The sequence below is a fragment of the Cryptotermes secundus genome, unplaced genomic scaffold (genome assembly GCF_002891405.2).
Source record: "Cryptotermes secundus unplaced genomic scaffold, Csec_1.0 scaffold120, whole genome shotgun sequence".
Taxonomy (NCBI): Eukaryota; Metazoa; Arthropoda; class Insecta; order Blattodea; family Kalotermitidae; genus Cryptotermes; species Cryptotermes secundus.
In genome coordinates this window covers 204029-230526 of record NW_019742442.1, presented here as the reverse complement: position 1 = coordinate 230526, position 26498 = coordinate 204029, and the positions used below count along the sequence as shown (strand labels likewise).

General features: G+C 41.6%; 1 protein-coding gene across 1 annotated transcript in view; it reads left to right on the top strand.

The window, feature by feature from the left end:
* The window catches only part of LOC111873079 (ankyrin repeat domain-containing protein 50), a 214267-nt gene that overhangs the window by 120022 nt on the left and 67747 nt on the right, over window positions 1-26498 (top strand). Inside the window, exon 3 of the mRNA XM_023867472.2 lies at window positions 18116-18154. The gene's annotated coding sequence lies outside the window, so the exon portion shown is untranslated. The remainder of the gene's footprint in view (window positions 1-18115; window positions 18155-26498) is intronic.

Sequence of the window (26498 nt, the reverse complement as noted above, 5' to 3'; positions counted from 1 at the left end):
CGTAAAGGTGATACAGGAGCTCTTGAAAATTGATCATTTGGTTCGAAACATGAAGGTGAATATACGGGAACACGAAGAACGTGACACAATCATAAACCTGCCATGGAGTAAATGAAAATAATAAAAAAAAATAATAATTAGCGAACGTCGAAAACAGATTCCAGGATGTAAGATTTGAGGTTTTCGCGGCGGTGACAATGAAGAATGTCGTCTTTTGGAATCTGGCACCGTGTATATATTGTGTTAACCGACGTCTCGGAGGAACGTATCGCCTCCATCTTCAGGGTATAAGAAATCCGCGAGCGAGAAAGCAGCGTGAGCAGGTGGCTACAGTCCTATTTATTGTACTTATTTATTTTAGAGTCAACATGAAACGTTTGCGGCAAAAGAAAACAAAGTTATATTTTCTATTAAATGCACTGCCCACGAATATCGAATTTCGGTAGTTAATTAACTAAGAATTAGTCAGTCTTTGTCTCCAACAAATTTCTTCATTAGAACCCTCGTCACATTTAAAATATTTCTCGTTTTCCTCTGCTAAAAAGTTGATAATTTTATCCGAGGTTCAAACCCTGGCCTTGACGCCGGCCATCCGGCGTAGTACTTTTGCCATATGATTTGTCATTGGTATTCATAATCATCTTCTAAACGTTATATTGCATACAGAGTTGAGAAAGAGCAGTGACTTCAGCCTATAAACAAACTGTAGGACCTCTTCATTGTAATATATAGGTATTTTTTTTATTCCTATTGGGGTGGGACTACGTCCCTTGTACTGCGGGCACTTCTGGCCTATTGTACCACCCCCAGATGATAGGTGAGGGTGATTGTGGAGCAATTGGTGGAATGAAGATTGGCAGGGGAAACCGAAGTACTCGGAGAAAACCTGCCCCAGCGCCATTTTGTCCATCACAAATCCCACTTGACCAGACCCGGGATCGAACCCGGGCCGCCGCGGGGGAAGCCAGCGACTAACCGCTTGAGCTATAGCGCTGCCAGTACGTAGCTAAGTCAATAAGCAAGTTACAAATGTATATGGAACTTAAATAAGAGTACTGATTTGAAAAATGCTTCTATTTCTCAATATAATCTCCCTGTACCTGGCACTTGTTCACAAGCCCCTGAAAACCAGCAGCATGAAATTCTTTGGACTGCTGTAGGAACCGGCCGGTGACTTCCCTTTCTATAGCTTCATCGTCGGGAAAATGTTCAGCCAAAAGATGATGTTTAAGAGAGCCGAAGAAATGCAAGTCGCATGACAGGTTAGGTTTTCACAAAGTCTGTGCACGATGGGTACCTTACATGCTGACCCCACAACACAAAATGCCAAGAATGGGTCTGGCATTACAGCATCTCAGTTGTTACCACGATGAAGGACACGATATGCTAGCCCGATTGTCACAGGTGATGAGTCTTGCTGCAAGCGACTTCCTAGCACTAGTTTCTGAGTGCTTGGTTTAACGACGCTAATGTTCCTCGCATTTCAAAAATTTTCAGAACATTTATGAATCGATGAAAACTGATATTTATAGAGGCGTTCACCGGGTTGGGAGTAAAAATAAAATCAGTCTTTTCGTTCGAAATTTCTATGAGAGATAAACGCAGAGATTGCATTCACAACTCCAATATTCTTCCATCGTCCGGCATTCTAGAAAATAGAAAACACGATGTTTCGGAAACTGGATCTGTTTCCATCCTCGGGTGAGGGGTGAAGACACGTACCCAGTTGGGCTCCTTAGAAAGACTGGTCCAGTGACTGAGGTTAGCTCTTTTCTGAGGGGCCCAACTGAGTACGTGTCTACCGGACGATGGACAAAGACCCAAAACCCAGTAATTCTGTGTGTTATACACCATCGTCAGAACCCTTTAGAATCTACTTACAGTATTCTTGCTTTTATTTTTAAAAAGCAATCTAAAACAGCAAGCATTTGCCATGTTTGTGTTCTGTATGTCGAATGGACTGAATGACGTACTTGGGCTGGCGAGGGGTGTGAATTCACGACTTGCACGTCTTCATGAAGCTGTGGGAAAACACATACTTCAGCTTATTATTTTCTTCCTTTGAAAGTGACATTTCTAATATGTATGACTGGACCAGTGATTGAGACTAGCTCTTTCTAACGGGCCCAACTGAGTAGGTTTATCCTTCTCTACCCACCTGAAGACGGAGACAGATCCAGTCTCCGAAACGTCGTGGTCCTTTGTCTTTTACATACCAGACGATGGATAAAGTCCAAAACAAGCCAAAAGAAGTACAACATTTGCATTGTTTTCATATTGTAATGGAACACCATTTAGGAAACACAGAAACCTATATGACCTAAAGGTTTATGATTTGTGTTTTAAACCTTTTTCGGTATGATTAATATTCAATGAAATATGAAGATTGTAATACATTAATATATTCTTAATTAGTTTAGTCAAGAAGAGACATGTGTATTGCTTTACGTTGCACATTTTAGCGGCCGTTTGTTCTGCAAGAGGTTAACACAAGATAGACACGATAGAGGGAAGGAAGGTACAAATTTGTTTCTCCACTGAATGGAGAGTACGGCCATAAAGAAATGGAAATCAGCAAAGAATGTATTCTGTATCTTGTTTTCACAGAATAATTCTGATTTATTTATTGTCAGGCGTTGGAGATTGCGAGAAAAGTGTGATTTTAAGACGTGATATTTGTAATCTGTCTGCAGATCAGTGTAATGTCGTTGTCAAAAGTTTTCTTTAAGTGGACTAAACATAGGAATGTTCGAAGTCTGTTGAGACACGCTCGACGAACTGGGTTCTATAGACTCCTTACATGAAACGGGGAGGGGGATGATCTATACACGTGTAGACCGTAAAAATGTTGAAACGGGCAGAACCCACTGGTGGTGGTGGTGGTGGTGGTGGTGGTGTTGGATCAGGGTCTTTCTCACCTGTGGGGTAAGATGCCTTCCGGCTTCAGGTTTGTAAGACTATTTTCTGCTGAAATCACCGTCTCTTATGGACTGAAAACATGGTTTCCCGGTTTTTATGGCTTTCTCTGCGGATAATGCATCCCCTGACTTTTTTTTCGTTCGTAGATAAACTTTTCCTTCCAGAATTATATTTAGAAAACTGGGAGCTTCGAGTTGAACTCACAAGGCCTACTTTCCTATTGCACGGACTTCCACGCCCACAATCATGTCTCTTTAACGTTAGGTTTAGATAATGCGACTTTATAATCCAAGAATAAAATGCAGTTTAGCTCATGGGTCAACATATTTCGCTCTCGCTTAGGCGGATGTGGGCCCGAATCCTACCCGAGCTAGAAATATTGTTGTTTGCAGTTCAAATTATTTACGTGTGTAAAAATTGACTGTTATTATTAATATTAGTAGTATTATTAGTAGTAGCAGTAGCAGCAGAAGTAGTAGTAGTAGTCGTAGCAGCAGCAGTAATAATAATAATAATAATAATAATAATAGTGCTGAGAAGTACTGCTTAGCCTACACATTTCGGGGTATAACCTCAAGGTCTCACGTCGCCATATTTATAATAGTTGGCTTATAAAGATTAGGCCTGTTTCATACGTAATTGGTAGGACTGTTTTAAAACTCACTTCATAAAGATTTAGGTAATATTCGTAGCTGTAACGCTTGCTCTGTTATTTTGCGTCCGGTGAAGAAGGTTTCATTAATAATAATTGCATATTTTTTCCTAAACCTATTACCATACATCAATAAGCATATGCCGACCTCAGAAGTTCCTACTTCCGCCATATATATATGATGTTGACAAGTACGAGGTTTGGATGGCCTCCAGTGACGTAACGCTCATGTTAAATTTCATGAAAATCTTCCGGTTGATTAAGAAATATAAGTTGAGAAGGTACACAGTGTGGTCTAATACACATACTTTATTCACCTTATGATAGTAAATTTGTTTAAATATACTGTCATTTGTTTTCGTACACCCGTGCATAACATAGTTTGTAATGTTGACAGATATGAAGCGGCGAGGGAAGTACCTTGTCACGCACAGTACTGAACATCAAAGTTTTCGGAACAACGGATCGTTGTTTCTAAAACAGACTTTTCGGTTGTAGCACAGAGAAACTAAACTGTTTTGTATCGATTGAAAATATTATTTAGCGACGAATGGGACAGGAATATCTTTGAAAGTATTACTCTAGGTTTTGCCTGGGAGACTGCGTTTATTGAAAAATTCTGGCAGGATATCCGATAGACCTGCAGCCCATGGGGCTGTGAGACGTCGAGGCTCCCATATTTTCTAGACTGTCGACTTATAGATGGCGGTGAGGTTGTCAGCCTTACGCGTCGGCCGCATACCCAGGAAGATTCCTGGTACTCATTTCTGTTAGAGACTGAGTAGACCCCAGGGCCATAGTGTGGGTGGAAGGATTGAATGACCTCATCTGGAATCGAACCCACGACATTCCGGCTTGTAGCATAGTGTCTCAACAAACTACGCTACCGCATGCCCCAGAGAATATATATATATAGGCCTAGTAATTTTTATATTAGATTTCGTATTGAATACTTCTTATAGTATGAGGTTCCATCTGTGTATCGCTATTCAGCATCTGTGAATCCCCGAAGGATCGAGTAGAACATCGATAAGAACAATTATGTTATTTGTTTAAAAAAATATCCCTACTTGTTTCGCCCCGCATCCCATTTTCAGGGATTTTTTATATTCTTGAGATTATGAGACAAACTTTCAAACCCGTACAAGGTAACGGGCAGAGGTATATAGAAATCTTTAATTTATTAGAAGAAAGATGATATAAATTAACAGAATGAAACATTCGTTTCATTAGTTTGTTTCGCTCTTCACGTGATCACGAATACAATGCTTCTTCGACGTATTTCTGATTATCGGCGTGATCTAAATGTAACCACCAAGAACCCGAAATGAATGTGGCAGAGGGCTGGATTCAGTGCCGAAAGTTCAATTGTCCCTGTTTTGAATAGGCGGCGGGGAAAGGGAACAACCCGTGGGAAAAGTAGCACATGGCGACAGGCACAGGAAATGCAGGATAGAATGTCTACAGACACATGATGTATTCACGCAATTGCACTTGCAGGCTACTATGTAGGTTTTGATACATACAGCACCACTGCTGTCCTTGTGAATCACTCCCAGTTTCTATGGGTGTGAATACGAAGTCAGATTATGCTGGTTCCAAGTCTTCATATAATAATAATAATAATAATAATAATAATAATTCAGTTCAATTCAGTTCATACATATTTACGTGCAAACTTAACAGCACAGAGGCCAATTACAAAGTTAGCACGAGTACATAGAAATACAGAAAAATAATTAAAATACAAAATATGACAGTCTATATAATGGCAATAAATTAATAATAATTAAAAAAAAAGTTAACATCGAGAAGGCGAAGAAAATAAATTAAATGAATTTCCAATGATTATGCCATTATGTGGCGAGAGAAACAATGTACATCCATACACACGCGTAACATTAAGAGTATTAATAAATATTATTAACAATTTTAGTTTAAATGTGATTGACAGAAACTGTCGATAATAATAATAATTACTGATAAGAGGAGGAATGGACCTGTTGTAGTCTTAGATTAAAATATATGTGTTTGCTATTTGAATGTACAAAGTTAGTGTTAGGGTTCCAGATATACTGGGCTATTTTATTCGTAATAATAATTTTCCTCACAGATATTAGTATTTGTTTAATAGTAGACGTTTTGTATCAGTGACCCCTGTTACGGTGCTGGTTGCAAAATGGTAGGCTTACACTACAGAATAATAGTAAACGGGAGAAATAATTTAATCGTTTATTCAGTCATTAAGTTATAAATTAAAGATCGGTTATATACGAAATTATTATTCTTATTATTATTGCTAGTGGGGTGGGACTGAGTCCCTTGTGCTGCGGCCACTTCTGGCCTATTGTACCAGCCCCAGATGATAGGTGAGGGTGATTGTGGAGCAATTGGTGGAATGAAGATTGGCAGGGGAAACCGAAGTACTCGGAGAAAACCCGCCCCACCGCCACTTTATCCACATAAATCCCACTTGACCAGACCCCGGGATCGAACCCGGGTCGCCGCGTTGGGAAACTAGCGACTAACCGCTTGAGCTATGGCGCGGCCTATACGAAATTAACTTTAAACATTTAAAGCATCTTGATCATCCAGTGAAGCTTCCGTTTGGTGTCTCCTTATTTACAGTTGACATAGGTAGCCAGATCGTTAGAAGGGCACGCTGCATATGACCATTTTTATATCCTCCCCTTATTTTGAAAAAATACAGGTAGGATTGCGCAAAGAATACACGCAACAGTAGAAGAATTGTTGGACGCAGCGTTTTCTGTGAGGTCCATGTCAAATCAAAGGAGAGTCTGTGTGTCTCTCTGTGTATCATTCTGCGGTGAGACTACACTGTATACCTCTCTCTCTGTCTCTGTATTTCCTTGTCGTTATTAGGCATCGGTTCGGTAAACACGTTCGCGCAGCAACGAAGAATTGTTGGAGGTGTCGTTTTCTATGCGGTCTGTGCCGTATCAAAGGAAGGTAGGCTAGTAGTTCTTCCCAGAACATCTTGTTATTTTATTCATTGTACTCTATTCTCACGTACCTTTTATGTTGACCACGGATGAAGGCGTTTAAGGTGCAGGGCCGTCATCTTATTGCGAAGTAGGAGAATGGTATCTTCTTTACCTTGTAGAATTTCCTTTCAGGTTTTTGTCTCTTATTTTTCTCACAGCCACTCACAAGTGGTTTCCTTCAACTGATCCCTTCTAGTATTTTGATCATATATCGCGGCTCTTCTTTTGTCTGAATATGAAGCATTTTGACATGCGTGCTAGTTGAGGTAGTAGATTTAATTTTCCCTCAAATCCAAAAATTAAGATTTCAATGCAGAAAAATGGATTTCGAATGAGGATCAGCGCCAAAGACGTGCGTTTCCTCGCAAGGTGGCACAATTCAAACTTACGGTCGTAGGAAAAAACGTGCCAGCATCAACTTTACTGTACAGCGTCCAGACCGGCCGTGGTGCCTGCCCAGCCTCCTATCTGACGGACACTGGATGCTCTTTCCCCTGGATTAAAGCGGCCGAGGCGTGAAGCTGTCTACTCATCTACGTCTAGTGCCCAGGTCAAGAATGATGGAGCTATACCTACACCTCCATACGTCGCCCTGGCATGGTGCTTAATTAATTACAGGAATATTTTTACCTTGATAACATATGATCGTGCCAACATCGCCAAATTATTTTCATATAATTATAAGGTGTAGTGAAATAGATAATTCCATTCTTCGGGATTTGTGAGTTGTAACAAGGAAGACGAAGGAAACTGATTTTAAAAGGGCAGGAGACATCGACTTTTGCGAGGGACTTGTGCCTGAGATGGCTCCCCTACCCAGCTCGTTTCTCGTTCCAGCGAGTTTAAAATAGGATGATTGTGTGTTCTCGTTTATACTCGTATCGGCTGTGCCAGCGGTGTAGTGTATATAGACTTAGAAGGGAGAGGAAGGGTGACTGATAATATTTGGAGTGAGAACTCCCGGTTCCGCAGTTCCCGTTTCGACGTGCTTCTCTTCTAGCACACTGTTAAAGCAACATGAACAGAACGTGAACACACACCCCTGAATTCTGTAGATTGTACACAAAGTAAGCCATGCCATGTCATATTTCTCTGAAGTGACAGGAGGTTGGAAAAACTGCATAATGAGGAGCTTCATAACTTGTACACTTCTCCAAGTATAATTAGAATGATCAAGTCAAGGAGGATGAGGTGGGCAGGGCATGTAGCAGGAATGGGGGAGACTCGGAATGCGTATAGGATATTGGTGGGAAAGCCAGAAGGAAAGAGACCACTGGGAAGACCAAGGCGTAGGTGGGTGAACAATATTAAAATGGATCTTAGAGAGATAGAATGAGATGGTATGGATTGGATTTATCTGGCTAAGGATAGGGACCAGTGGAGGGCTCTTGTGAACACGGTAATGAACATTTGGGTTCCATAAAATGCTGGGAAATTCTTGAGTAGCTGCAGAATTGGCGGCTCCTCCAGAAGGGCTCAGCTCCATGAATAAGTAAGTAGGTAATGTCATATTTCTCTTGCAGTGCTTCTCTATCTTTGGTTTTCCTGGCACAGCGGCCTGAAAAATTAGGTTCTGAATTTGTTTATGAAAAAGTATCCGTCTTTATTTATCGATGAATACGTTATTGTTGATTGATACTCAGTTTTTTTTATGGCTTTCTTTCAGCTGCATGTCTGGAGATCATCTTCCCATCTTACTCAACGCTACGGAGTGAAGAGAAGTCGTTTTGTACCCTATAACCGAGGAATCAATCGATCTCTGTCGGATTATTGAACTTTCTTCTGCTTTCCTCAGCTTCTCTTTGTGAATACCGAGATAGTACCTTACAGTAAATTACAACGGTGTCTTTCCAAATACGTATACTTAATGCTGATAGCTATCCTTAGTCAATGCTAGGCCTAGAATGGGTCTACATTTTGCGGTTGAAATGGTGTCATTAATTAGCCAAAAGAATCATTCAGTTGGCTCTCGCGTGATTGTTTCGTAGTATGAAATGATTAGGAACGTCGGCTGAAACTCTTAATTGCTTAAGTATTTTACTCTTCCCTATATACTTTTTATGCTGGTCACGGTAGCCGGGCAGTTTAAAGCATTTCTTCTCTCTCTCTCGGTAGCCGGAATCGTGGGTTCGAATCTCACACAAATCATGGATGTTTGGCGTGTATGCGTTTATTCTGTGTTTGTGTTGTCCTGTGTTTAGGTAGAGGCCTTGCGACGAGCTGATCACCCGTGCAAGGAGTCCTACCGTCTGTAAGAATGATCAGGGAAACCGAGAAATTAGTCCTATGCTCCGAAATGGGAGCGAAAGAAAGAAATTCTTTTTATGACAGTGCTTTAAGGTTTAGACGGTTAATCATACTTGGTTCACTAAACAAGGGTTGTGAGATAGGGTGATCACTACACATAACCGAAGGGTGCGAGTGAGTGGCTAACCGTCCTTGATATTCGGAACGTCCCAGATTCAAAAGTCGGACCTGAGACCGACTGTCTCCAGACTGCACGCGTCACATCCCTGAAGACAGTCGCCGCTGTGAGAAACTTACATCATCTTCCCATTACCTAAATTTGTCGGATTTTTTTTTTTTGCTAGTGGGGTGGGACTAAGTACCTTGTACTGTGGCCATTTCTGGCCTATTGTACCAGCCCCAGATGATAGGTGAGGGTGATTATGGAGCAATTGGTGGAATGAAGATTGGCAGGGGAAACCGAAGTACTCGGAGAAAACCTGCCCCAGCGCCACTTTGTTCACCACAAATCCCACTTGACCAGACCCGGGATCGACCCCAGGCCGCCGCGGTGGGAAGCCGGCGACTAACCGCTTGAGCTATGGCGCGGCCCTCTTGTCGGATATAACCGTAAAATTTCGCGCTGTCGCCATGTTTGTATTATTGACTTAACACAACATTTCATACATCATTTGTCGTGTGTATATGATTTACTCCACACAAAATGATAGAAACATTTAATTTTTAATTTTTAATTCTTGCTTTTAACTTTTAATATTCAACCGAGTTGTGACGCTTTACATTTTAATACTAATATCCAAGATATAACGAGACAGATATTGAAATGAAATTCGTATTAATGATTACCAATATGGATTTACATTAGAAATACAATTCAATAACGAGTTAATACATTTCATGAAAGACTGCCTTATGATGATCCAGCTGGATCGAAACATGTAACAAATGTACATAATAAAACGAATGATGACGCAGTAACATAGGTTAATTGTCACGAATCCCTCGAAATCTGTCCCAGTGTCAAGGCGAATGCTCAAGATGTTGCGCTGTGGTCAGTTGGGCAAACGCGATCTGACATAGCCGAGCCTAACTTACCGTATTTACGCATGTATAGGCCGCGTGCGTGTATAGGCCGCAGCACAATTTTCAGACAGAAATTATAGAAAAAGTAATTTTCTTGGAATATTATTTCAGGAGTAGAACATCCTGTAGTACTAATTATGAATATAATTTTTTTTTAATGAAGTGTGAATTCGAATATTTCGAATATAAGCCGCACTCCAGTTTTCCTCTTGAATTTTTGGCAAAAAATGTGCTGCCTATACAGGCGTAAGTACGGTAGTTTAACCAGCCTAACGCAAACCTATACAATTGTCCCAGTAGTACACTGGTACGCAAGTGAATGTTGAGTTGTATGCGCAAGTTAGTGTGCAGAATTTCATTCTGTTTTGGCTCGTGAGTTAACTGTGCGTAACCCAATCGATCCAGTCCGACCCGGCTGTCTTAGGCACACAGGAGAATACGCAGATTGTGTACCCAATATTCGGATGAGCTATCCGAACTTTCTCCTGTATATCAAAACCTAACCTAAGCTAACATACTGTAAGATTCTGTCTTTACTTGGCGAAACTGACAGTTGTATAGTGTTTACATTTTTAAATTTTCTCAAACCTCGAATGCTAAATATCCTCATATATTTTCCACATATTCGAAATCTAAGATAACGAAACTGTTGTTTATCTTCCATTGAGTTCAACAACGGCGATGTGAAGTAAACTAAAATATCCGAGAATTTTATAATTTTAAAAACCAATGAATATGAGAGAAATCTGAAGACCTTGGTAATTTGAAAAGTTGAAATATTTCTTAAAATCGAAAAATTAACTTTTCGAAGTTGTAAGGAATTTTGAAAATTTCAGGACATACATGACTGTAGCATTTTCAAAATACTCATATTTATTTTATCTTCCACCCCGTAAATGGATATGATACCAACACTAACAGTGTTTGCGCAAATTCTAAATATCCTAGCATCTGTGTCCGTATCACTGGATTAAGTAGCCATTTAAATACCCGTTTAAAATCATATTTGATTTGCCAGATACGTATATAATAGTGTGGAGCGTTTGAAACTTACCTATCACCAATCTCATTCACACAAACAACCGTAACCAGAAGTGAACCAAGGTGCTACACCTTGCCCAATACACGACATCCTGAGAATTATTTCTAGTTCTATCATCGGGTTAGTGATTATCATTAGAGGCCTGCTGACGATAATCTGTCAGTATAATTACTGATTCTTCGGACATTGTCGTTTTAAGTAAATTTGATGTAATATTGCGCGATGGGAAGGAGCTGGCTGTAGTCCCGTTCTTACTCGATTGATTGCCGTAGCAGAGATAACAGTGTGCAATATAATACCGTTATCTCTGCTCCAGTTCTCTGTAGTGTCGAACGAGATATGGTAAAATGTAATTATATGAGGTGTGTGTATGTATGCTGTATCTCAGGTCACACTATTCCTTCGGCCTTTGTTATAGGAGAACGGTTGCTTGTTCTCGCTCAGGCTGGTGGGTACTGGTCCTTGTGGTAATGGAAATTAATTCCGAAACACCTGGCCACATCGCCATCTTGCCCAAGTTTAAACTAGGAAAGAATTTCTGTTCCTGCTTTTAGCCAGTTCCTTCAGCTTTCTTAGAGGTGCGTCACTGCTGATTTCTCTTTCACTTCTTTGCACATCAACGAAACAGACAAACGAAAGAACAAATACACAAAAGATGGGTGTTTTGGACCGCTGAGCGAATTTTGAGATCACTGGTTTGAACCCCATCTTTTCTGTCTTTCCTTTACTTTTTTTTTTTTTACGTCGAGCTTGGCACACTGACATTAAGTGTTGTAAAGAGTTCCTTCGTTGGGACCATGTTGACGACGTGGCGGTTGTGTGAATGATTGTTGCATACGAAGGAAGGGGTAGCAAAATGTCTGTTTATGGACAGCGGCAGAGCTGTTTGCCTCGCATTTTTTCTTCTGTATTTATTACTAAGTAAGTGGGCTTTCATCATGGATAGTTGTTTGAGAGCTTTTATGGACAGTGACTTTTTATGTGGAGGGTGCTGTTTGCCTTCGGATATAAGAATATAAAATTTCTTACGATTACGGTATCGTGGAATTGTGGAATTTATGTTGTGAAAATCTTATTAACAAAAGCAAGTTGCAGACACACAATTATAAAATAGGAAACATTTCTTTTTGGTGTAGTTTAGTTTCTGTGGTCTAGTGGTCAGAGTTCCTGGCTACAGATCCAAAGGTCTGGGTTCGATTCCTGGCGCTACTAGATCTTTTCTGAGAAGTAGTATGTCTGGAACGGGGTCCACTCAGCCTCATGATGATAATTGAGGAGCTATTTCAAGGAAATAGCGGCTCCGGTCAAGAAAACCGAAATTAACGGTCGTGGGGATTCGTTGCGCTGACCACACGACACCCTCTGTCCGCATAAGTTGGCACTAACTTCGCCGACAAGCGATGGTCGCTTGGTCGGTATAGTTCGCTTGCGGACTAAAATCACGGAGTTTGTTTGTTTTTGTAATTTTGTTTAGTGCAGAAATAATGTCCAAATTCCTTGTCGTATTTCAGGTGAGCTTAAGTTGGTGGGGCTTCAGACGCTACTAACATGTGTTGGTATACATATAGTAAGTATGCTAACAAAATTTGCTTTCAAAATATGGATTTGACTGATAAATAACAATACGAGTACTTATGCCTACGTGTACGTTGTAACCGTTTTCTTGCTCCTGACAAGATATCTCGCATAGAAGTGTGGACAGCTGGTTTGGGTGTGTTTGTTGTTTCAGATCAGCGAAAGAAACTTGCTGCGCCCTTTTCCGTAATTTTAATGGTAGATGCGATGTGGCATAGCGATATAAATCGTTTGGAAATTGTGAATTTGTATAGTGACTGACGCTGTTAAGCACTGAATGAAAAGTCTCTTTATTTCTTACATAAGCTTTTATCCTCTTTAAGTTTCCCTACGTTCTCCCAGATTACTTCGCAGTCATGCATGTTATGAATGATGCGTCGAAGCCGACTTCTAACGCAATTTCCCACGAACAACACGCATAAATAATCAACCATATATAATCTCTGGATTGTATGCTACACTTCGCATATCCACATCAGAATATAGCTCAGTTCTTACAGAATAGACACGATACACTGAAACAATAGATCGCTCGTCCATAACACATTTATGCCGCGCGTTATTACTGCACACCCGCCTTTGTGGTCTAGTGGGCAGAGCTCCTGGCTACAGATCCAGAGGTTCCGGGATCGATTCCCGGCCCTGCCAGTATTTGTGAGAAGTAGTGGCTCTGGAACGGGGTCCACTCAGATTCATGAGGATAATTGAGAAGCTACTTGAATGGAAAAGTAGTAGTTCCGGTCTATAATACCGAGATTAACGGCCGTCGGGATCCGTTGCGCTGACCACTCGACACCTTCTGTCCGCTAAAGTAGGCCGGGGCGTGAAGCCAAAGTGCCAAAAATAGTGGAACTATACCTCCACTCCCCATACGTCTTCATGGTTTGGTAAAGATAAAAGGTAGATTTGTCCATGTGCTTAACTAATTAAACACAACACCATGAAGGCGTATGGGGGAATTGATATACAGACCTACATTTTCTTGACCTCGGCATTAGTTAGAGGTTACTAGCATGGGGCTTAATTAATTAAGCACAGGGACAACTTAACCTTACCATATTGCAGTCTGCCTTGCTTTATTCTTTATTTATCAAAACCAAAGTTTATCTTCGCCGGTCACGGTAGCCGAGCGGTCTAAGGCATGTACTGTCTTCGCTCGCTTGGAAACCGGGATCGTGGTTTCGAATCCCACTCAGGGCATGGATGTTTAGTTTGTGTGTGTGCGTTTTTCTGTGTTTGTGTACAGGTAGAGGCCTTGCGCCGAGCTGATCACCCGCCCAAGGAGTCCTACCGAATGTGTAAGATGTAGAAAAACCGAAGTGAACGGAGAAGTTCATGGAGGTAGGCCTAGGTCCACTGGGGCTGTAGTGCCAAGGAAAAAGAAAAGTTTATCTTCTGTTTTGTAAATCAGGAATTGTCACTTCCTTGTAAAATTTTAAAACAATTTGTGTCTTAAATTTGCCATTCAGCCCCCACACCTTCACTGCTCTTCCTGGCTAGATGCAAAGCTCTTATTTAGATCTGGACCCCGAACAAATTAACGCATTGGGCTTGATTGTGTTGTTAGACCCAGCCAACAGACTTTCTGAATGTAACTTTAAATAATCACTATATGGCAAAGTACAGGGCGCATTAAAAAGATAAATCACTATTCGCCCCTGCGAGTTAGGGCGTTGGTTAGGGCGGGTGCCTAATGGAGAAAGTGTGTTATAAAGCTCCACAGTGAAAATAAGATGAGGGGTGAATTAGTTAACTAGTCCGGTCAGTGGCTGTTGTGATTTGTCGCCACGTTACAGCTCAACATCTATGGAAGTAGTGCTTGTGTTATTACGGTAGTAGGCGCAATGTAGCGACTGTTCAGGCGTCCCCCTGCATTACTTTTTCACAGTTCAGAAGCGAAAATTCGATATGTTTTCCAGAACGTTATTAGTGACGGCCTGCATCTGAGGTTAGCCTTGTGTTGCATTGCGAGCGATCCGTATATAAGTGCAAGGAAATATCATTACAGCCGGTACTTCATTTATATACCATGTTTATATTGTGTAGGCCTACTGTTTCACGTCTACAAGATCAGTTAAACTTTATCCTCGTTGTTTGTATCCCCACAGAGCCGGTCTGGAAGACGATCGGCTCTGGGGCCCACCCAACCTCCTATCCAATGGGTACCGTGGGCTCTTTCCCCCGGGGTAAAGCGGCAGGGACGTGCAGCTGACTACTCACCTCCAGCTAGTGCCGAGGTCAAGAAAATGTGGATTTTTCATCCACTCCCTCATTTACCTTCTTGTCATATTGCTTAATTAGTTAAGCACAGGGACAAATTTACCTTTTTACTTTTCATATATTAGGCGTACTGATTAACTGTGGGTAGTGCAGTGCCGTGAACACGTGGTCTGACGCCATGTAGCAGACTGATCCTTCTTGAGAAGGTGATAGTTGCTCAGCCTTTTGTGTTACTGTGTTCACACGAGTCCAACGTTGGTTCATATCCCGCGGCAGATGAATCCAGTGCGAACCCTCCCGTCCAATTCCTTGAAGGCCCATTTTAATATAATCCTAACTACGCCTAGATCTTCCAGGTGGCGTCTTTGCTTCAGGTTTCCCTACCAACATTTATATTCTTTCCCATGCGTGCTATATACCTCGCCCACCTCATTGGCACGATTTGATAATGCTATACACATTGGAGAAGGTTGTAAATTATGAAGCCCTTCATTATGCAGTTTTCTCCAGTGTCCTGTTACTTCCACCCTCTTAGGTCTATACGTCCTTACCTCCTTGTTCTCATATACCCCAGGTCTATGTTCCGTAACAAGGAAGTGAGGGGAGAAAGTTTCCGTTCTGCAGTCCATTCATTGGCCGATCACATTGGCCTAGCGGTCTAAGGCATGAACCGTCTTCGCACGCTCCAACACTGGGATTGTGGGTTCGAATCCCACTCGAGGCATGGATGTATGTGTGTATGTTGTTCTATGTGTAGGCAGCGGCCTTGCGACGGTCTGATCTCCCGTCCAAGGAGTCTTACCGTCTGTGTAACGATTAAGAAACTGAAAAAGTGGCCAAGGTTCACAAGGGCTGTAGAGCCATAGATAGAGAGATAGATAGATAGAGATATAGATATAGATAGATAGATAGACAGACAGACAGTTCATTTATTGATAAATATCGGATTTGGTTCCATGCAGCTTAGCGGTTATATTGGGCTTATTCCAACCAACGTTACGTTCACACAACTTTTTTTCGTCCCCCCCCCCTCCCAGTAGCGGATTTAATCGAAATTCACTGCTTAATTGATAATACGAAACAAAAAGAGACGGATTTTAACTGCCTATATTACTATCAAACTAGAGAATGAGTTTTGAATAATTAGTAGAACAGGACGTGGAGAGACGCGGTCCCAGCCTGTTTGAGGGACTATCCCACCATCTACCTGGAGCGACTGAATAAAACTACAAAATATCTCCGAATAGCCACCCTTTGGACCGAGATTTGAACCTGGAATTTTTTAAATCGAAGCAGGAAACCGCTCAACCACAACCTTCGGTCAACACTGACATGCCCTCAACATGGTACAAAATATATTTTGTGTATTCTATGTAAGGAACTCATGCGTGTTTAAACGTTTTATGCGTATACGAATATTGTCATGTTTTGTCGGACCTCTTTTCCACTTCGAGGGTAATTACGTTTATTACGAGGTGTGTTAAATTTTCCTGCAAGGTCTGGTGAAATGCGGCATTTGCACGGAATATAATGGTTTATCATATGGACGTGGAGCCTAAACCGCCATTTACATCACGGCTCTAGATTTTTTACACGATTTTGTCGTACGTGGTATTTTCCAAAAATGCAGGGTGATCTCAGACCTCTCCTTAAAATGACACGAACCGCATAGAAAACAGAAATATTAGGGGATGGGGACAGAGAAAGATGATCTCATAAACCTCCTGACAAAAATTGGGAGAGGGAACACACAGACAGCAAGGCGATCTCATAAGCCTACTAACAAAAATTAGGGGGGCACACATACAGATGGACAGACACGGAGATACAGACAGATCTTATAAGCTTCCTTTTATTTTCCAAAATAAGGAAAGTAGACCAATAACCACTGATGTGTATCTGTACTTTTATACTCTTATACGAGGGCTATTCGGAAAGTAACCTCAGTTGAGCTGTTAACAAAACAAGCAATGAGAAAGATTTATTATATGCAAAACATACATACATACATACATACATACATACATACATACTTAAGCTACATCTCAACATAGTCACCTCCGGAACTGAGGAGCTTGTCGTATCTGGGAATACGTTTTTGCATGTCGCCGCCTGTAAGTTCAGTCACGTTTTGATACAATTTGCTTTATATGGAATTCCCTGGGCTCTGAATTTTACTCCAACAAAATGAAAACACAACACGTCATGCTGTATATCCAACCCTGCCCTTCAGCCTTTTCCATGCCTTGCACAGCTGTCTCCACTTGTTACTACACGTTTGCTACCAAAACTAGAGAGTTATAACTAATAGACCGATGTCCTGCTGTTCATTATATTATTATTATTATTATTATTATTATTATTATTATTATTGTTGTTGTTGTTGTTGTTAGATTTCTCCATGTTGGCATGGCGCGTCCTGAGGTTACGGATGGAGGAGACGGCCTCCAGATATGGAGGGTAGCTGCGAATATATTGAATAAGCAGTCGTGGGCAGCCGACATGGGGTGGTCCTCAAGTCTGGGGTTGGGCGTGAGGCTAACAACTCCTCACCATAAAAAAATAAGCTTGTTACGAAAGGTCACAAGAAGCCTCGGACCTGGATAAATTCCTTGGATAAACGCCCTAAGCGAAAGGAACTGGATATGACATTTGGTGCTTGGAATGTTAGAAGTACGTGTAGGGCAGGTTCGCAGATAGGATGGGATGGTATAGATTGGATTGATCTGGGTCGGGATAAGGACCAGTGGAGGGCTCTTGTGAACACATTAATGAACCTTCGGATTCCATAAAATGCTGGGAAGTTCTTGAGTAGCTGCACTATTGGCGGCTTCTCGAGAAGGGCTCACCTCCATGAGTTAGTAGATTTTTATTTTTATATGTAGGTATATGTATATTATCTTAGGATGACCGCACATAACTATGTAGTAAAATGTATGGCTTCTGTCTGGACGATTGGCGTTCGATTCCTAGCAAGTTCGAAGTTTTTCTTTCCGTCATGACGTTGAGACTGGATCTGGAGCCACATTTATGGTCTTCCCGATATGTATTTATGTTTATTTTCTTATGGATGAAGCAGCCGTAGCCTGAAAGTTAGTACACTCCAGGTTAGGATTGTCCAGAGCTTTTCCTCTGTTCCCCCCATGCGTATTCCTAACGTGATGCTTTCGAATTGAGAGACCTTTTTCCTGCAGCTTTTCGTTTAACGAAGGACCTTCAAGCATGCTTTTTGTTTCTTAAAATATTGTACATAGTACATTGTTAGGAACGGGAAAATTTCTGCAAATATTTATGAGCCATTTTTACATCTAACACGTGTGAGTATGTATTCACAGTGAAAATACTCAATGCTTCTTTGTTTCCTGTTTCCAGATTTCGGCCCCGTAGTTGAGGAGAACTTCCTGTCTTAACGTAAGTACACTTCTTGTGCCTTGTTCCCGTCGTAAAAACAAGGTTACTGACAAGACTGAGGAATGGTAAATAAATGTAGCCGCTCTGAGATATGTTTTGTTGCTTTCTGTCTAAGCAAATGGTGTAATATTTGTTATAAATACATAAAGCACGTGACAGCCCCGCTGATAAATTTTGAATCCAGCAACGGAGTGTATGACAATTTTTAGAACGTCTTGCCATTGGAGGCTACGCCGTTGCAGTGTTCTGAAATTTTCCGCCATTAATACGTGCGTAATACCAGCATGGCGGTATTCTGAATATCTGAGATGGAAGCGTTTCATAATACACCGTCTAGAAATTTGGTTTGGTACTAAATATTAAAAAAATACGACTTTTATCTTGAGGTCATATTCTTGTAGAATGTGAAGTAGTTAGTTAGTTAGTTATTGGAGAGGGTGGGTTTCCCCATGCACTTAGACCAGTATTGGTCCATTGTGCTTCCCTCTATGATATTCTACCAGTCTCTATACCCTACCGATATTGGTGCGTACCATCAGTCCCGCCGAGCCAGCGAGTTCGGCCTCCACTGGCTTGGTGGTGTCTATAATGCTTCCCCCATCTATCAGAGGCTTTAGAAACTACTGTTGGGCGGGAAACGTCCTTGAATTTGGCTCAGTGACCTCCTTTGGAGATATGAGATTCTTTTACGTGCCGTAAAGCTACGACACGGGACACACGGCTGAAAGTCCCTCCCGGAGGACTTGTTCCCTGAATTTTTCCGCCCTTAAAAATTCGACGACCTCCGCCGGGTTTGAACCCGCGTACCACGAGTCATGAGGTGGGAACGTTACCTCTAGACTACGGAGGCCACTTAGAATATGAAGTAACAGCAGTTCTACAGGGGCTTCTTTTTTTAATGTAGAAAGAAATGTCGATTTCTGGAATGCGTTTAACATTTCGTGTGATTGGGTTGTGTCATCAATGTGCAATAAAATCGGAAATTGCAAACTGTCAGAGCCATCTATGTGGCGGGTATCAGTACCTCGAATTGTGCTATGGGGCATGTGGAGAGATGTGTATCATTCCTTTCATGCTGACCTTTTGACCTGTTACAATCAGGAGCTGATTCCGAAGCACTCCTTCAGACGTTCGGTAAGACTCCCTGAATTGGCCTATCGCAAGGCCTTTACCTGCGCATGACCAGGGCTCTAGAAATACCGTCGCCCCCTCGTCATGCATGAGTTGAGTCTCGTTACAAATACGTATACGCAATATACTAGCTGATTTACCCACCGCTTTCAGGGCTTAATACAAACTTATAATTAGGAAGTGTAGCACATTGAGAGCTGATCACAGGGGCCCCGCGGTCTGAAGCATCAACTGTCTTCTGTCGTTCGGACGCTGGGATCGTGGGTTCGAATCCCACTCAAGGTATGGACGTATGTATGTGTGCGTTTCTTCTGTGTTTGTGTTATTTTGTATGTAGGTAGCGGCCTTGCAACGGCCTGATCGCCTGTCCAAGGAGTTCTACCGACTGTGTATCATTTAGAATTTGAAGAAGTGGCTCACGCTGGTTCATCACTCGCGAATTTCTTATACCCCGAAGATGGAGGCGATACATTCCTTCGAGACGTGTGTTAACAAAATAGTTACACGACGCCACATCCGAAAAGACGGCATTCATTGTAGTCTGTTAAATGTTTAATTTGAATTGCATTGCATGTTGTAAAAAACTGTATGGTTGAAAACAATGATGTTTCAAGAAAAATATGAACATCGTTTATACATTCATGCATGCATAGCACATAGGCCTGCGTATATACGTACCGCGCCTTCAACAGTGTAATCGTTGGTCTCGCTTTGGCACTGTCGTCCATAATTACGTGGCTCCATGATATTCTGGCTAGCTCAAATTGTGGCATGAACAAGGCGCAAAGTTTGTGAAGACGAAAGAACAGTGATAGGAATAAATACATTCTAATGGACTTGCAGGTGATGTAGGTCTATCTCACTGCGTAAATTTGTTAGAGCACACAAAGTCACTGAGTCAGTTAGTAAATTGTAACACAATTCAAGATATCGCATGGTACATTTGTGTAGTATGAATTTACTAGTTAGAGTTTGGTATTAAAATTCGAATTAGTATCACCTAATGCATTTCTCTAGTATGAATTTATTAATACTATATTTCAGCTTTCTGTTGCATTAATGCGTCACTTATAAACATCCACTTTCATCTCAAATGCAACTTCATTTTGGCGTAGTTGGTTGAGGCACTATGCTACAAGCCGGAAGGTCGCGGGTTCAAGTCCCGTTGAGGTCATTGGATATCTTTCAATTGGCCTAATCCTTCCGGCCGCACTATGGCCCTGGGGTCGACTCAGCCTCTAACAGAAATGAGTACCAGGAATATTCTTGTAATATTCTTGGGGGTAAAGGGCGGCCGGCGCGAAGGGCTGACAACCTTGCCGCCATCTATGAGCCGATTGTCTAGAAAATGTGTGAATCTCAACGTCTCACAACCCTATGGGCCTCCACGGCCTATTACATGGATACCTCTGTAAGTCAAGCCGCATTTTAGAAGGAAGTGAATGTGTATGAGTGATAAATTTAGTAGTTGAAATTTGATATTAAAATTCTAGTTGGTATCGCTTGAAATGCTTCATAGTATGAATTTACTATTCAGAATTGGGTGCTGAAGCCCGAATTGCCGGTCAGTCACGTAATTAATCTGCAACATTAGAATTTCTAAGAACAGAGGTTTTATTGTAGTCGAAAAATGTTGGTTTGAGCGCATTAAGTGTGATGGAGCAGGCGTAGATATATCGAAATCCCAAAGATATTTGCTGATAAAATTTCTAAGCTCGAAACGTGATTCAGAGTATAGTGGAGGAGCGCCCAGCGCTTCCTGGACGCAACTGCTGAATTCTTTTTTACAATACAAATCATACTAGATATTCAGTTGAGGTTCCAAATTCCTGATGACGAAATCAGAATTCAGACTTCGAATTGCTCGGTCATAGTGTGTCTCGTTACGCCATTCTTAAGTTGAGCAACCTCGAGTGGGTTTATTTCCCAGAAACGATTTTAATTTTGGTTAAGAAGTCGTGCGTGGTGAGGCGATTCATCGAACTGAATTGACTCGAATTCATGCTTATGTGAAGTTTATCATCAGTTTCCGAATGTCATAGCTACTTGCACATTCGGCCTTAACCAAACGGACGGAACGCCTGCCTCTAACGGCCTTGTGATATCATGGACGTCACCACTGAGCAAAGTTTCTGCGGATGCAGGCGATGATACACTTTGTCCAGAACCTCTCTGAGGATGCGCTATTATCATATAATGACGTAGATCGTTACGTAATCAATTTGGGAACCAGACTCGCCATACCGGACATGCCGTTAAAAATAGAGGCATTTTCTTCCGTTAGGTAGCCTGCTCAAGGTGTGGCATGCCCTAAGAGATGTTTTATACGTTGTACGGGATATATCCTTGCTTGCTTGGAAGGGATGTCAGTGGATGGCCCTCATACCAGCACTCTTGCCTGCTAAAAATTATAAGGTAAAGCTATCCCTGTAACAGGCCGTGGAGGCCCATAGGGTGTTGAGACGTCGAGGCTCCTACATTTTCTAGACAGTCGGCTCACAGATGGCGGTAAGGTTGTCAGCCTTACGCGCCGGCCGCCCTGTACCCCCCAGGAAGGTTCCTGGTACTCAATTCTGTTAGAGGCTAAGTCGGCCCCAGGGCCATAATGCAACTGGAAGGTTAGGTAAATTGAGAAAATGCGTCTCATCGGAAGCGCTCCTGCCTGCTAAGAAAGGTAATTAATTTCCAAAAGTTCCTGGTATCGTTGGAAGTGGATTATCACACTACATGACAAAGAGGCGGTTTTAGTACGTATCTACAGGCACGCATACGTAAGTTAACGTACATGCATTCGTACTCGTATTTACGAGTATACAGCTTTAGAATATTACGTAATTTGGTATGCCGTGAGAAGTTTGAACTGTAGTTTAGTGACCCCACTTGCAGAAGCTTGATCTTGCTTGTCAGCGTTATGAAGCCATGAAGTCACTCATTATGTATATGTTATGGAGAACACCCAGATGTTAGTATGTTGCGCTGAATAATTTATCGCGTTTGCGCGAAAGCTGCGCGTATATTGGATAGCGTTGACTGTACGTAACGGGATATTTCATTGGAGGGTCCAAAATAAATGTTTAATAGGCCTACAGCGTGTACTGCGAAGATTATTTATGGGGATGACGCATCCACAATTGCTTATTTTATAAACGTTTTCTGATCATTGACTTTCCTTTTTTTACTGTAGACAAGTGGGGAAAGACAAGCGATATACAGAGTGTGCAGCATGTATCACGGAGGGATCTTGGAATAATTAGGCGCACTTCTTTCTGTTAATAATTCTATTTTTTCACTGGCTCTAAAGCCCCGTTTGACCCTGGCCTCCGATTTTTCAGTTTCATGATCATTTTACAGACGGTAGGACTCCTTGGACGAGTGATCAGCTCGTCGCAAGGCCTCTCCCTAAATACAGGACAACACAGATACCAAACATCCATGCCTTCTGTGGGATTCGAACCAACGAAGACAGTACATGCTTAGAACGCTTGCCCAACGTGACCGGCTAATGACTCATTATACAAGACGAATTTGTCTGTTGGATATCGAGTCTTGATCAGTGTTCCTTGCTTTATGTGACATTTATAGAATTCACGTGTCTGCGAGTGTGTGTGAGCATATGTGGTTGGAACATCGTGATCCAGTACACCAATTTGCATTATACCTTGTCTTAAGTGAATAGTGTTCCACTGTAGGTCACTCTGCCTCCCAGACTGGTTGAGTCCTGGGTTACTGGCCTAAATGCAAAGGTTATATAACGTCGCGTGAAACGGGAAGACGGTCACGAGAGGTGAATAGACAAGAATTTGGAGAGCAGCTACGGCGATATATTAAAGCAGTCCCCTGGAGAGGCTGATAGATTCACGAGCCGGCAATCAAGCTGGGGTTTGAACCGTGTACATCACGATTGCAGGTGTAAGAGTGTTACCTCTATACTAACCTCTTCAGTACTTCGTCTTCCTACATGTAAATTACCTGTCGTCAGTGTTATATACGTGGCGGTCGCCCGAATTACTGAGGTGAGCCTGCCGCTACTGGTGATTGAGGTACGAGTGAAAAGGTGTGCCCAGTTTTAGAGTATATATAATTTCAGACTGCCTCTGAGGCGTAGTGGTCAGAGTTCCTGGCTACAGATCCAGAGGTCTCGGCTTCGATTCTCGGCGCTACCAGATTTTCTGAGAAGTAATGGTTCTGGAACGGATCTAGTCAGCCTCGTGAGGATTACTGATGACCTACTTGAATGGAGAAGTAGCGGCTCCGGCCTAGAAAACCGAAATTAATGACCGTGGGGATTCGTTGCGCTGACCACGCGACACTCTGTATCCGCTGAAGTTGGCATTAAATTCGCCGACAAGCAGCGGTCGCTTGGTCGGTATAGTTCGCTTGCGGACTAAAGCCACGTTTTTTTATTGTTTGCAGTTTTGTATGCCTTGTTGCTCTTCATTTTTTTTGGAAGTGTAAATCTACGTATTATTGCAGGTACATCCCCAGTGCTGTAAAGCGAATTATACTGCAGACATCACACTGCTCTGATGGAATAATTATCTTTTTCTCGTATTTCCGTAATTGTTCTGTGTATCGAAAAACGATTGAAGTAGATGTTCTTAGCTCCTTGATTGAAGTGTGTATTGTGTACATCGAGCCGCATGCAAGTTCCATTTTACCTTGATATTCTGTAGGGAATGTGAACCAGTTACGATATCCCAACAGCTCTAAGTGCAGTCCTGCAATACTGAAGTCCATTAGTACCCGTTGAATAGTTTCAGAGATTAAACGTGTGGCGGGATAGATGACCTCCCGTTTATGCTCTCGTTTTAAGTACTTGATGCAAGAAACGCATAAAGTCCTGTCCTTGTGGAGATCGAGCACAAGCTTTCCAGTCTATGGTCAGCCACTCTATTGACCAAACTCTCCTTAATGTCATAACATAAATTGAAATTACAGGACACGTAGGGCAAAACACTCACATAGGAGAGCGCGGGGCTTATTCGGTAAATTCGCAGTAGGTGTTATTTTGTAAGATTTGAGGCTTTCACGGCGGTGACTATGAAGAAAGCAGTCTTCTGGGATTTGGCACCATGTATATGTGGTGTTAACCGTTATTTTGTTGCCTGTTGCTAACTTAATGTCCATGGAAGCAACCAATTTGAGAGCACGCTGTCTTTTGATAGTGTACCTGATCTAAGTTTTTGCTTGCATCGTACATAGGACAAACACTGCTAATTTCGCAGTCCTGAGGAGAAATTGCGTAAGCTTGCAGCAGGATGTTAATTTTTAACGTGAAACTATGTACGGCTGCAAAGAATGATGATTCGTTAGCCTAATTGTTGTACTAAAGAAATATGTAATTAATACATATAGTGTGTACATGGGACAGAGCATTTATTGTACAGTACAGGTAATTCCGCTGCAGTATTAGCATTTTCGCACTACGAACAGGATAATACCACGATAGATTGAGTTATGCCATGAATATATATTTAATGGAATTTTTAAGTATTTGTAAATAACTGAGCTCTCAATAATATAGTTTGAGAACTTTTCGCATTCTTTGGTCTGGTTCATCATCACGGCTTAAAACACACAGAGTCGTTTGTGTTATTGAATCATTCTTCTCTCGCCCAGTTTCTTTGCAATATGAAATACATGTCGCCCCATGTCGGTTGCATTCGGTCCGAAACCAATGAACTGAACATCGGCTATATAGCTAACAATTAGTCTCATCTTCTGCTTCAAACGGCATTCCTTTGTTTTTGGCATTTTCTTATCTGGAAGTGAATTCTTACATTCCGTCGAGGCCTTATACACTGTCCAGCCTCCAAAATTCGCCGAACTGCAGCTTTCTCGCCATTCTCAAAATAGTTTTTCTTTGCCCGTGGCGTGATGGAGATCTGGGTAATATGAGACTATTAATGCGACTTGCTGCAGTAACAAGATCAGACTACCTGACGGCGCGCGTATGTCAGCGCTAATGACTCGTTTCGCTATAGGCAGGTGCAGCAATCTGTGAGAAATGTTGTGTCTGCTCTTCGCTGCTGCCAGGTTTCCTCTATCATTGAACGCACTGTATATCGCTACGGATAAACGAACAGTAGAGTGTAACGCATTCAGTATATACCAATATTTGTCAGCAACACTTGTCTGTACTTATTTTGCAATTTCTGAAACTAGTATCCGTCCTGAAACTTTAAGAATGTCACTTCAAAATCCAAAGTCTCCAGCAGTTGCTATATACAATTGGGGATTCAAATGGGTTCATGATGGTAAAAGAAATATACCTTATTGACTTCAGTCATGTAAGAAAACAAAGCAAGTCGTGATATATAAACACATTTGCCATTCCACTTTATAGTGTGAAAGGAACTGCCGTATTGGCTGCTACTGTCTTACAATACATTGAATTCCCTGCTTGGTCTGTTAAAATAATGACCCAGTATGTATGTATATATTCTTGTGTATATTATTATTATTATTATTATTATTATTATTATTACTGCAATTGGGTTTTACCCCGGTGGCAGTAGTACAACAAAGGGCAACATACAAGTAATTACAAAAAGTAACAACACGTTCAAACAATACACAAAACACAACAAGGACTCCCTACCACAATGAATACAAAGCAGCATAACAGAGAGAATACAAAAAAAAAAATTTAAATATACCGATCCGTCATGGTTCAGTATTGTCATGTACAGGTGCTGTCATTTTCACTTTACTTCACTTAACTTCCCTTCCCTTCCCTTCACTTCACTTTACCGCGATTTAACACATCACACTCAAAACAAAATATGAATACAATGCAAATATGATACAATGCAACAAATACAATTAAGTAGTTAATAAAATAAGAAAAACAGGTATGTTATAGACTAAATTTATTAACGTTGATATTATACGCAATGTTAATAAGTTCTTTTATCCACTCATATAAGTCATTGCACTCGACAAAGCCCCTTCATATTCCTTCACTTGTTTACCTTCCAGCTCCACCTAAAACTTATTTACTTGTAACTGCATCCCTGACCGTCTTTCTAAATGTGTTTAGTTTACACGGGAAAGGCGCTAGCGTGCCTGCAGGTAAACTGTTCCAATCTTTTATGGTCCTATTTACAAAGGAATATTTGCCAACATCTGTTCTATGCTTCCTACTCCTAACTTTCCAACTATGATCGCCCCTACTGAGGTAGCATGGTTTTCGGAGGCTATTTCCTATCGC